The 13,256-nt window shown below is 38.1% G+C and overlaps 1 protein-coding gene across 1 annotated transcript in view; it reads right to left on the bottom strand.

The window, feature by feature from the left end:
* Window positions 1-12,289, bottom strand: part of LOC139812658 (uncharacterized) — a 53,508-nt gene extending 41,219 nt beyond the window's left edge. Inside the window, exon 1 of the mRNA XM_071777661.1 lies at window positions 11,863-12,289. The gene's annotated coding sequence lies outside the window, so the exon portion shown is untranslated. The remainder of the gene's footprint in view (window positions 1-11,862) is intronic.
* Window positions 12,290-13,256: the final 967 nt, after the last annotated feature.

Below are 13,256 nucleotides of genomic sequence, written 5' to 3' on the forward strand. Positions count from 1 at the left end.
ATATCCTTGTTTTCCCTCAGCTATTGTTCGCTCATCGCGTAGCGAAAAATGAAACGTACGTACGGTGCGTTGTTCCGTGCTATACGTAACGCCAGACACCGACGCCGTTCGTTATTTCCTCGGCGTAAAGATCGAGCGTATATAAATATCGATATACCAAATACGATATCTCGAACTTAATTAAGTTACAGGGTTTCCGTGTTTACTTAATTGCAAAAACATGTTAAGCTCTTATCGTTGCGTAAGAATAAGTACGTTATATATTTTCTGTCGAAGAATGTACTGTTTTTAACTGTACTATAATAAATGTTATATATGCCGTTTATAATGTGCGTAAAATCGTCGAAAAAAGTTTGATTTCACCAAGGCTGTTGCTATCGCGCCAACGGAAGTGTAATTTCTCCTAACGCTATGGTAAATGGTTTAGCACTCAGCGATAACTCTCTGAAAGAAAGTGGCCGATGAGTAATACTCTGATAGAGGTTTATGCGTAAATTCAAAGCACGAAAAATAACTTTCGTCGCCGTTCGTAATTGGTGAAAGTGTACGTTTACTTCGCCCGCATCATCGCGCCCAAGTTTACTTCGCTGTAATGATTCGTGTCACTAATATGTTGCTAGCGAAAATAACCGGAATATCGAACACGCGTCTTTTTTTTTTACAAAAGCAGGAAAAAGATCCTGCCGTTGTTAATTATATGTAATATTCCCTCCTACATAATTTTCTTATAAATTGTATTAATTGTATATTATTATTATGTAAAGCATCCTACAACATTATACAATGCTTTGATAGCGAATTCTAGAGATTAAGTAAAATCGCAAATCTTGATATAAAAACGTCGAAATTATATAGTACTTTTTTAATAATCAAAGTTGGCTAATAATATATACGTGATTTCAGGCTCGTAATGACGTACCAATCTTTCTTTGATTTTTATGTGATTCAGTTTATATTGATATTTATTTTAGCTCAGCTGATTATCCTTTTGTTTCTTATCTGTAATATGTATTTCGTACTATTTCGGTAGCAATCAACTGATATCAAAAAGTTTATCAAAAGGTCAACCAATAAAAAATTAATTAGTCAGCCAACAGAAAAATTCAAGATGATAAAATTCAATATAATAATCAAAATCAATCAAAAATCAATATAATCACAAAAACAATCAATGTAAATGAATATAGGCTATAAAAAATATGAATAGGCTATAAAAAAATTAGTATAAGTATAAATTAGTATAAATTGGCGCAATACAAAAATAAATATAATTAATAGTTATTAGAACATTTATTTATTTATTGAAACATGCAATGTAACTATGAAATATTTCTTGTCTGTTTATTTATGCTTGTGATATATGAGTTGAAAATGTATTGTGTGACAGTGATGAATCTCTATGTGTTACTTTCTTTATGTAATATTTAATCCTGAAAAAAAATGTAGGAGACAAACAAATTTTATTTAAAGAATATTTTAAAACATTAAAACTGAACGATCGATATATCGTACACGATCTTCCGTCACTTAGATTAATCGAACTGTTTGTCGCTGTGCGTTGCAAACCGGATTGCTCATCATAGCAGAAAACAATATTATTATTTTTATCACTCATCAGATCCCCCGGACTTGAGTGACTAAAAAAATCACGCTAGATATATCTGTTCCGATAAATCGCCTCGACGCCACTTACCGTGACTATCAAGAGTTTGCTAAACACGCGGATCGATAACAGTCATTTGTTCGCACCAAATAATCGCCTTTCGCGAGATACTTAATAACGCGAAGACACGCGCAACAGTCGCTTGTCTCGCCGGTGCAAATGAAGACAAAGCGACCGCGGGTAAACAAGGTAAGCTGTATACGACGCAAAAAAATACACCAAATGCGTCAGCCAAGTCGCCAAAATATTCACGCACTGCGCAACGAATTTACGCCGAAAACGTATTTTCTTGAATTTTAAGTTTATTAGTATTGACGGACGGCCAATGCCTCGCGGCTTTTCTTTACTCCAGCGATTCATCTTATTCCGTTAATCCATAATAAAAATAATGAGAGACAAGTTTCGTCTGCATCGACGAGAATTAAGTTTAGAGGGCAACGCGACATAGCCAAAACAAAGTTTAGTTAGGCGAGCAATTACCGTCACGATAATCATTTCCCGTCCCGCGATTCATCGACTCTCGCGGCGGAGTAAAGATCTCGCGCGAGAAGTCCGCCTGAATGTGAACGGGATGCTGCGGTACACCTCCGTCCCCCAAGACTCCGAACCGTTGGTCGTAGAGAGATGACTCGATCGCTAATTGCTCGTGGGAATTCACGCCTGCCTCTTTCGTTTGCTCGCGATCGCGATTCGGTAAGTAATGAGAGAACACGCAGCCCCTACCACCGCTACTTGACTGTTCGAGCGTCGCCGTGCGAGTGATTATACGACGACCTTGCCTACACACCTACACAACGCCAACGGCCGCGGCGCGCTAAACGCCGCGCGCCACAAAGGAAAATAAATAAGCGCCGACCGTCAGGTATACGCATATGTACATACACACACACACTCGCATTGCCGGCCGGCACGAAATATTCAACGTACCACAAAATAAATGTGGAGTATATTCTGCTCCTAGTGTTTTAAATTAATATAAATTCGTTGTAAAAAGATATGCTACGATTATTCATTGGTTTATTAAAATCGCATAATTTTGCTTGTCTCGAAAGGGATGTAAAAAAAGTTGGAAAAGATAATGAATTAATTTCCATTTTTCGATTACATAAAAACAAGGACAAATTGCAATCTTTAAATTTAAATTTAACGTTAGACTTAACGATGCTTGTGGGGTGCAATAATTAACATTTCAATTTCCATGTGAAAAAGAATTGCATTATCTGCATGTGATAATTAAAATTTGCTATTTGTAATATGTTCAATATGCAGCATATCTGCACATAAGAAACCAAAAGTTAAAATCACTTTGCTAGTAAAAAACTGAGCAGTGGAAATCGACATTGTGAGTTACGAAAATGAATAGAATAAAATAAAAACTGACGGATCTATTACGTGTAAAGGTAGGGATCTAAGCATAAATTCTGTACAAAATCGACCAAATTGCGAAATAATTAATCTTTAGGACACACGCTATTGAAGATATCGTACGATGAGTATGAGATAATCTGTATAATTTCGTAATATCTTTGATTGCTTTGTTTTGTTTTAATAAAATAATTAATACGAAAGAAGTGTTATAAATAAATTTATCGATTTCTCTCGACTCTGTAATGATTTGTACAATTTCCTAATTTCGAGTAGGTACGATATCCCTTTTAAACCCTATCTTATTCTTTATTGCACACCTACGTATTTGATAGTATCAAACTATTGTAAGCAGTGCCATTCCTTTTACGTGACAGCTATAGGCGATCGGCGTTAATGCTTCGTGAGCATGCAGGATGCGTTCGCAAGTGTGCGCGTGAATGCGGGTGTCGTCGTTGCAAAATCGCAGGTATCGCGAAATACCTACGCCGGTCCGCGCGCGGAATATCACGCGAGAATAGGATGGATAACGGGCTGAATGTTAAGTTAGAAACGAGTTTCCCTCCGTTTACAAAATCGCGTGTCTTTTTTTATTACAGGAGAAAGCCATTCGTCACTTAGCTCGAAACATGCCGCCTATAGAAATGTGTGGATAATGGAAAATAAATAATACCTTTGAAAAATCGATTTTATATATGTATATATATATATACACAGTAAAAAATTTAATGTCCCAGAAAGTCCACTCTAAATTTTGTACTCATTGTAATTTTTTACATTTAGAAATGTTATTTTAGTCGATATAACATTTCTAAATGTAAAAAATAACACAATGCATGAGTTATTTTAACACAAAATTTAGAGTGGACTTTCTGGGACATTAAATTTTTTACAGTGTATATATATATATATATATATATATATATATATATATAAAATCGAAGCGAGATACTTAGCAACACAATAAGGTTGAATTTATTATTTATGTACTTTGTATCTTCGATCATAGACCAAATGCAAATATATTACATATTTTCATATTCCTTGCAGAAATCTGCATTTGATCATAGATTAAATGCAAACATACTAGATATTTTCATATTCCTTGTAGAAATAAGTTATTTACTCATGGAAATGTCCGATTGCGAGTAATCAAACGACCAAACTTCTTTCCAAACGAGATCTACAATTGCTCTTTATCCAATAATAATGAAAATCCTTTATATGTTTGACACAATTAATGTAATTCTAATTCGCTTTAAATAAAAAAAAAGCGAAAATTTTCCTCTGTAAATGATGCTTGTTACAATTGCTTCCGGTACTGCTAGGAATGCATTAAGTTGCCTCTAGATCCGTATAATTAGCGCTGGATATCTGATTTTTATCATTGCGTAAACACAAGAACAATCGCTAGTATTCTCACATGCGATGCGAACGACGCATCTTCAACGTAATACACTTCAAACGACTTTTATAAAGTGCATGTGTGCACAGGCCGCTTCTTTGCGCAATGCAAACAGCCAGTCGAAGTTATTTTAAGTGCTAGAATAGAATTGGTGAGATATCTTTTACATAACTTTAATCGTGCTCGGCTGTTTGTTTTCGTCCGATATCGTACAGCTAAATCGAGAGTTTAAACCTACTTGCTGACTTACATCATCGTGGCAAAATATGTATCATATACATTTCCAATGTTTTCATGGCTCCGCGACATTCTAGGAAATATATATAAAGCTGCAAAAGTATGTCATAATTGTTAATAATCGCACGGGAAATGTAATTGTGATTTAAAGTGAAAGAGATTCGCACGAATGTTGACGTATGTAGCGCGATGAAGAAAGGCAACGACATAATAGAGATTATTCGCGGTCGGGCGAGTAACCTTCTTTAATTGAGTTGACCCTAGTCGACAATTAAACAAATTGGAGAGGTCGCGTGGACGTCAGAAGACGAGATCTTTCGTAGTTTACGATGCTAGAAGATATGTCGAAAGTAACGCAAGAATCGCCGGAGAATATTTTTGCTGCTTTTATTTCGATGTTAATCGTCATGCATATATAATATATAAAACATTTTAATAATTTTATAAAGATGCTTTTTTGTAAACATACCTACACATACAAAAATATAATGATTGCTAATCAGATTATAAGATGTAGACAAGAAGAAAAGAAGTACGTTTGTAAATGGCATTATTATTCATATTCATTTTAAAAGGCGTGGCGATTTACGTCAATGTAAAAATAATAATACATTCGTGACTCCTTTGATCCTCAGGGAGCTTTTTATTTCCCTTACGTTTCTAGATGATTACATAATAGCTGGCTAATAGGATGGATATCCAGATTCGCTATGCATACAATCTATTTTTTTACATCACCTTCAAATTATAAATTGCCCTACTGTCACCATATAAAAAGATTGTTCGATACTTCAACTCACTGTTTAAGTATACCTCTTCTATCTCGCATGTAATAAATTTATATGACTGTATCAATTGTTGAATATTGCCAGTATCAGTCCACACTTTGGTTCGCTCATGATTATATCGTATTGCATGTAAATGCATAAACTGGTTGCGTATCGAATGCCAGACGTAGATGCATTTTTTGCAACTCGACTCAACGATAGCGCCTTCTAACGTACAAGAAGCGGCGATACAGAAAACTTAGATAAATAATAGTCATTGCTTTTCCATAACGTAAAAAAATAATCAACACAGTTGTTATTTCCTTGTGACAATCTAATCAGCGCGATCGATGCTTACTTATTTTAGTCTGATTTGAAAAGGCAGTCGAATTGAAAAATACAACCATTAAGCCGGACACTTATCTCGATTGATTATCTAAAAGCGTGATGGATGACTCGCGATGTTACGTGGGAAAATGGAAAATGTTTATACGTTTTAATTTTACTACGACGTATTTCTGCACTTTGATGAGATAATTGATGACTTGTAAGCGATAAGTTAGATAAAAATAACAATACTCGCACTTTTCTTCTTGATATTTATCTCTTTTGTTATCTTTACCCCCTGCTGTACGCTAGACGAAATCAATATCTTATCTACACTATTTAGTTCAATACTCATTGTTAATTACGATTTTCAATTTTTTATTTGTAATTTTACACTAAGAAAAAACATTTGTTAGTCCCAAAAAATATTTAGTCCGATACGTTCAACTAAACATTTTAGTTAGTTAACTAAACATTAGTGTAATTAATTAATTCTTGATTAAAGAAACTAAATAAATTGTTGAAACAACTAATGTTTAATTAAAAACTAACTAAAATGTTTAGTTGAACGTATCGCACTAAATATTTTTTGGGATTAACAATTTTTTTTCTCAGTGTAAGCATGTATAATTGTCATGCTATCATTTGGTCTTAGAGAGCTCTAAGACTTCAACAAATTAATTTTATTATTATTGTTGTTGTTATCATTCCTGTATTGTTTTTCTCACCTATCTCTCTGCCTAACTCTCTTTTCCTTCATGTCCCAATCATTCTCTCTCTCCTTTCTCACCACCAACGTTACGCAACGCGAGAAAACGTGCCTTGCACAGTAGGAATATCCGGATGTAGTGACGCCTCGCTGAATGCCAAATATGTTTAGCAAAGTGATTTAGATAAGCCCGGTTTGTTTGCGTGTGACGTAAATGTCGGCCGAGCTGTGCATCAGAAGCTCTGTAATATCGGGAAATATTTCTCATGTAGGTGAAAAAAATCAGAGCAGATGTAACAGTTTCCTTTCGCGAGCTAGTCTCTAACAAAACCCAATAAACACGCGTAATCGGTCATCGGCACGTTTATCATCAAATCATCAATGCGAGTTCTCGCGTACTCGCGAATATAAAGCTAACAATTTGGGCTCATTGTCAGTTGGAGAAAAGAAATCAGATTCATGTTGAAAGTAGTGCAACATTTACTCGCATAAATCTTAAAAACTTAAATACTATTCCACATTTTATTTATCGTTCGTATTACTAACAAGATATTGATAAAACAACTTGGCACAATAAATTACTGAATATATATAAACCTATAATAAGAATTGAGAAGAAATAATTGAGCGTAAGAATAGCGCTGAATTCTCTGTAACGTTCTGAAAATCAATTAGCAGCACGAGCGAATGGATTTATTCGTATATGCGCTTGTATGAATGCGCTGTTATAAATAGAACCGAAATCAAGCGGACATTATTTCTATCGACTGATAACGATCATAGGCTCTTGAACGTGCAACGATAAATAGGCGTGATAACTCGTTAAATTTATCATCGGCAATCGTGAGGCAAACAAATCAGAGAATAAACTAACACGAATCGTAAATTAAGTGTTGATCAATTATCTGCATTTAAGTATAGGTACGCTGCGAAACATGATCGCGTGATTGTAATATAATGGATTTTTGCCACGGCAGGTGTATTGCGAATTCGTGTCCCAACACAATGAGATCTAGATTTGTATTAGTTACGTGATTCGCAATAATATGTAATAGGTATGATTAAAACATTGACGTTGCAAGACGTCTACAAAATTCTGCATAGACGTAATGCAAAATAATACCTTATAATAAGCAATTTTGATTAATGACTTCAGAAGTAACTGTAACACGCTCCCGCCTATTTTCTAGAAGACTTTTCGCACGACTTTCCCTCACATGGCTTAGTGTGTCACTGCGCTGTGCGATTGAGAGCGTAAATTGCCGGGGTTTCGATCGCGATAAGAACCGTCTTTATTTCAAATAAGCAGATTGTTCCTGTTTTAAAACAGTTTTAAATTGCGCACAAGAAACAGAATTTTTTAAATTAAGGAATATAAATGAGAAATGAGTTTTAGCCTTTGTTAGCCCATATTCCATCAAACACACAAGATACAAACCTTGTTCTTATTCTTATTATTACTTATTAATTCATATTGTTCTTACTTCTTACTCTTATTATTTCTTATTGTTCTTAAATTAAATTGCATCTTGCTCCAATTTTTCTCAAATGTTTATCCTACCTATCATGAGATTGTGTGTCAATATATAAAAATGTATTTGTGCAAAGACAGTTGATCACCTTTGACTTTAGCAATTTTTTATCAAGCTTGATTTTTATTAGATTTATTATAAGAACCAGCAGATTTCGTTAGTATAAATATTACCATCAAAGAATATATCGAGGAAAAATAAATCAGAACGTTATTGCATAAATTTAATGTCGATTTTTTCTCAACATAAATTTCTAGGGAAATCTAAAAGTATCGAAATACATTTTTCATTAACCACCGACATAAAATTTACATATTTATTCCATAGCAGGATAGTAGAGAGCAATCCCGATTGGAATGAAATACAGTAACGTATAAATTATTAAGATTTTACAGTGATTTATTCCTCGGTTCTAATAATGCTCGTTCGCGTAAAATCGTAGAAAAAGGGACGTGTATAATGTCGAAACGATCCTTGCCACTCGTGCAAATGTATTTGCAGGGTGTTGCGCTCGTGAATTCGCCCAGTTCAAATGACTGTGCGAATCGGCCGCTCCTGCGGGATTAGAAAAAAGAATTCCGAGGAATCGTGCACACGCGCAATCTCTGTCTCGCGATGGAAAAGTGCGATCGAGTAATACTCGCGTGATTGCCCACGAGACCAGAGGTATACATCTCGGCGCCGATATAATCCCCGCGGAGATATAAACTCATATATAACTTTTCCTTCGGACGAATCTCAATTTCAAATCGACCACCGATGACTGATTACGCGACGACGCCGCTCTCTTCGTCGGCTGGATCTGACTCCCTAACGGTCAGGAAGGATAGTGGTTATGATGAAAGATTCATCAGGCACGGCGTAAGTAATATATCGGGGCAACTCGCCCAGATAACATCCTCAACTCGTTCCGCGACGCATTCGCGCGGTCGTCCCCACACGTTTCCCGCGCCCAGAAATCCCGTCCACGTTCGAACTAGAAGGCGTTCAGCCTTAAAAAAAATTATCACGAAGATTACTAATAATAATTCAACCTGATGCCATTAATGAAAATTATCTGATGTCCCATCGAATTGGTATATAGGAACTTTCGGCCGTCAATTTCTCTCCCCGAGAGATCGAGTATCCGTGAGTCATGCGTAGGAAAATTCAATTAGAACGATTCAATATTCGCAAATCTTGCGTACGCGCGAGACGCGGGATATCGCGATTATTATTGCCGGCAAAGCGAGTCCGAGCTCGCGAGACGTGTAGCATCCACGATTTATGGCACTTGTTGCCGTTACGTACCGCGGATTGGATATGGAAATAGATTATAGTGCGCGATAAAGAGAGCCGGTAAAGGGAGACGGGAGGGACGCGCGCGCGCACAGTACTGTGTACTGTGAAACCTTCTTCTGCCCGAGGGACCGCAGGGCGTTATCGTCGGTGCCCTCTGGCTCTATAAGGCCCAGGCCCAGCCTACCGAGACGTTTGATGATCGCAGCCTGGCGATAAGCGAGATTAAACGCGGGTCCATCGCGTCGATCGAATTTGAGCGTGCCGGAAGAAGCGCGTGTAGCCGAGAAAACACAGACGCGACAACGAGAGCTAGTGCGCCTCCAAGTTTCGCACTTGTTGCGTCTCTCGTCCCCTGCAGCGATGTGTCGCTTTATTGCGCGACAACGACGCGATAACGCGTACACCGAGGGGGGAAAAAAACAACGTGCGAGTGTCGCGGACCGAACTTTCGTTTCGAAATGCTTAAACGGAGGCTAAGACAGGTGAAAGCAGTGTACCCGGAGTGAAAGTCAAATTCGCCGCGCCCGTCTCTCTTCGTAACTTCGTAAGTGTCGTTAATCGGCAGGACGAAGAAGTTAATGTGAGTCTTGTAAGTGACACGACCAACGCGGGTTTCCCTTACGAATCGGCATCTACGCTGGTTTAAAAGCGAAAGAGTCGCTTTGATTTTACACGTTCCTTTTGTACGATTTATTCGAATTATTAAAACCGAGGAATAAATCACGAAGAAATCTTAATAATTTATATTGCGTTACTGTTACTTTATTCCAATCGGAATTGCTCTCTACTGTCCGAATATTATGGAATAAATATGTAAATTTGGTGTCGGTGGTTAATGAAAAAGATATATATCTCTCTCGATACCTATTTAGATTTCCCTGGAAATTTGTGTTGAGAAAAAGTCGATTCTAAATTCACGCAATAATTTTAAAATTCTGATTTATTCTTCTTCGATATGTTCTTCGATGGTATATACTTATCACTAACGAAAAATCTGCTGGTTCTTATAACAAATATAATAAAATTCTGTAATTATAATATACCTATCTATAATTATAATTCTAAAATTCTATGTTATAAATAAATACAGTAAAAAGCTTGATAAGAAATTGCTGACGTCTATAGGTAACTATTTTTACGCGAGTGTGACACAAACGATTTTTATTAACATTAAAGTGAGGTGATAAACATCTTGCCAAGAATGAAGGATAATTAGTAGCGATAAGAACTTGTTATTTCTCTAAATTAATCACTCGCGAAGTTAATTAGTTTATGAAAAGTCATTTTCCTTTTATTGCAAAACTGGAATAGATATTCTTAGATTTCACGTTGCACTTAAAATTACGTAATAATATTTCTCATAGACAGATACCAATATTACTTTTTTTATCGAATTAAGTATTAGAACTTTCCTACCAATTCAATCAAACAAACTTTGCCCAGTTTGACACAAATATTTCAACGCGATCCATCATAAGATGTTCTTATCCCATTTGCATCACTAAACTTAATTTACGAGAAGTTCTTTCATCTTCAGTCGCCTGTAACTTGAATATAAAGAAAAAGAATCAATTCTATGTTGATTAAAGAATTCGCGAATATTAAATAGAGAGGAGGAAGAGAGAGGTTTAATATTTAAGAGCGATATTTTCGTATAGAACCGAATATCGCGTCTGTCATGATTTTAAATCGAACAGGATGCTCTTAGCTCTCTTAGCTAGAGTACTATTTCATTTGTTGTATCATACGACAAATTTTTCAAGCGCGTTGATTGGTTGCAGGGTGAAAGTTGTCGAATCTCTAAAAATGTTCTATTTTATAGCCAATTAATACGCTTAGAAAATTACGTACGACAAATAAATATTATCCTTAGGCTGATATTTCACATGTAGTATGTGACCAATTTTTTAAGCATGTTAATTGATTACAAAATAGAGAAGTTCTCGAGTTTCTAGAAATCCTCTATGTCGTAGCTATAATCAATACGTTCAAAAAATGTACGACAAATTAAATATTACTCTTATTTATTTCATTTGTCATACGACAAATTTTTTAAGCGTATTGATTGGGTTACAAAAATAGAAAATGTCTAGAGACCCGAGAACTTTTCTATCTTGCAACCAAATCAACATGTGCTTGAAAAAAAAAATTTATCGCACAACAAACGAAATAGTACCCTTAGATTAGGTTACACGGTGTGAAGCACCGGCACTATGCGTTCACGCGTCCCAGGAGCGAGTCGCTCGCGTCGCTGCGATCGTCCGCGCCGAGCCGCGGGCCCCTACCCGCCCGCATTCCACCTGTCAGAAGGTGGCATCGCACACTCCCGCGGGCATGAAAGACGACGAAGGGGAGCGAGGGGGGGGGGAAGGCTGTCGCGTTCCCGAAATCCGGCCGGATCCGACGTGCGGCGACTCCGCCAGCCGGCCTCCGAGGCCTCGAGAATCCTCCGTTGTCTCAATATGGCAGTGGCTCGCGGTCGCGCGCGTGCATACGCGCGCGCGCACACATATATATACAGGACACACGTACGAGCCGCGCACGCGGCGCATACACGCGAATACGAATGCACTCACCGTTCTAACGGCCATCGTCCGTCGGCCGGTCGCGCCGCATTCTCACCGTGGCTCTCCCGCGGCGGACGAAAACGTTCGGAATCCCCAGAGTCCTCCGGTTACCGCGCGAATATACACCGCCGCGCGAAATTCGCAGCCGAATTCAGGCCGCAGGCCGATGCCCACGCTCGGCGCTCCTCGTTCCCCGTTCCTCGGTTCCGCCGCCAACTTCGCTCCGCTCCGCGCGCCCGCCTACCTGCGACCTGCGTGCCGCCGACGATTGTCGTTTCGTGCCCGGGAGCTCCCTCGGGCACGGCTGCTGGTGCATCCAAACCAACGTGATCCAAAAACGCGCACTAACTGTCGCGAAACGTGCGCGACTCGGTCGCGAATGGAAATTCGAGAATGCGACTCGCGAAACGACGCGAAAGACGAGACGAACAACCGACCGTTCGAGCCAGCGACGCTCGCCACAACATAACTGGACACCGGTTGGTGGGGGAACTGAACCGACCGACGAGGAACGGGGCACGGAAGGGGGAGGGATCTCGCGGGAAGGGGTAGGGCGTGGGACGGAAGGGTAAAGGGATCCGCGAGGGGCCCGCTCTCGGCATGAACGGGTACGAGCGAGACGATCACTGGGAATTGCACTTAAACGACGTTGCGTACACAAGGGGGGTTTCTTGAACAGTATTCCTTTGAATGCCCAAAGTAAATTAAAATTTGTTTGAGACTAACGTTATAAAAATCCTGTTGTTTCCTGTTCTGCTTTTTTTTTTTTTTTAGAAATTAATGCAAGAATTATAAGGGACACTTTGAAGGATCATGACAAAGTGAGGTGCCTTTTCGACCTCGAAACCCTTTTGAAAAGTCCGACTCTTTTCAGAAAACGATTGTTTCCGAAATTAATGGGCTGACATTCCTTCGTTATGCCTCTCTAGACTCTCCACACGGAAAACAGACGTACCTCAATCTTTTGTCGAAATTTTTGCCCGAAAACGATATATGTTACACCGCTCGGACTTTTCTATGTTCGAATAATTCTCTTGAAAAGAATTCCTTCGTTTTCGTTCATACATTTGTTAACCAAACTTGAGAGAGAGAGGGGGATGCACGTGTAGCATGCCCTTCTTCGTGTTGTTACCAACTGATTTAGCTGTAGAAGGCACGAGTCGATTTGAGAAGAAAACATATGCCACGATGAAGAAGGATCAACAAAGATTACCGTTTATATGACTTATAATCCGGTTTTATAACTACCGTGTATACTATCCGATCAAAAAGTTTTCTTCTTCTTATCATAGTGATCACTTAAGCCTATTTTATAGCTGTTCCCATATTCACTGCCAGTATTAAAATCTATAGTTTACGTCACGTAAACTATAGTGAATATGGAAACACAGCCTATATTTTAA

Source organism: Temnothorax longispinosus, chromosome 5 (assembly GCF_030848805.1).
Source record: "Temnothorax longispinosus isolate EJ_2023e chromosome 5, Tlon_JGU_v1, whole genome shotgun sequence".
Classification (NCBI taxonomy): Eukaryota; Metazoa; Arthropoda; class Insecta; order Hymenoptera; family Formicidae; genus Temnothorax; species Temnothorax longispinosus.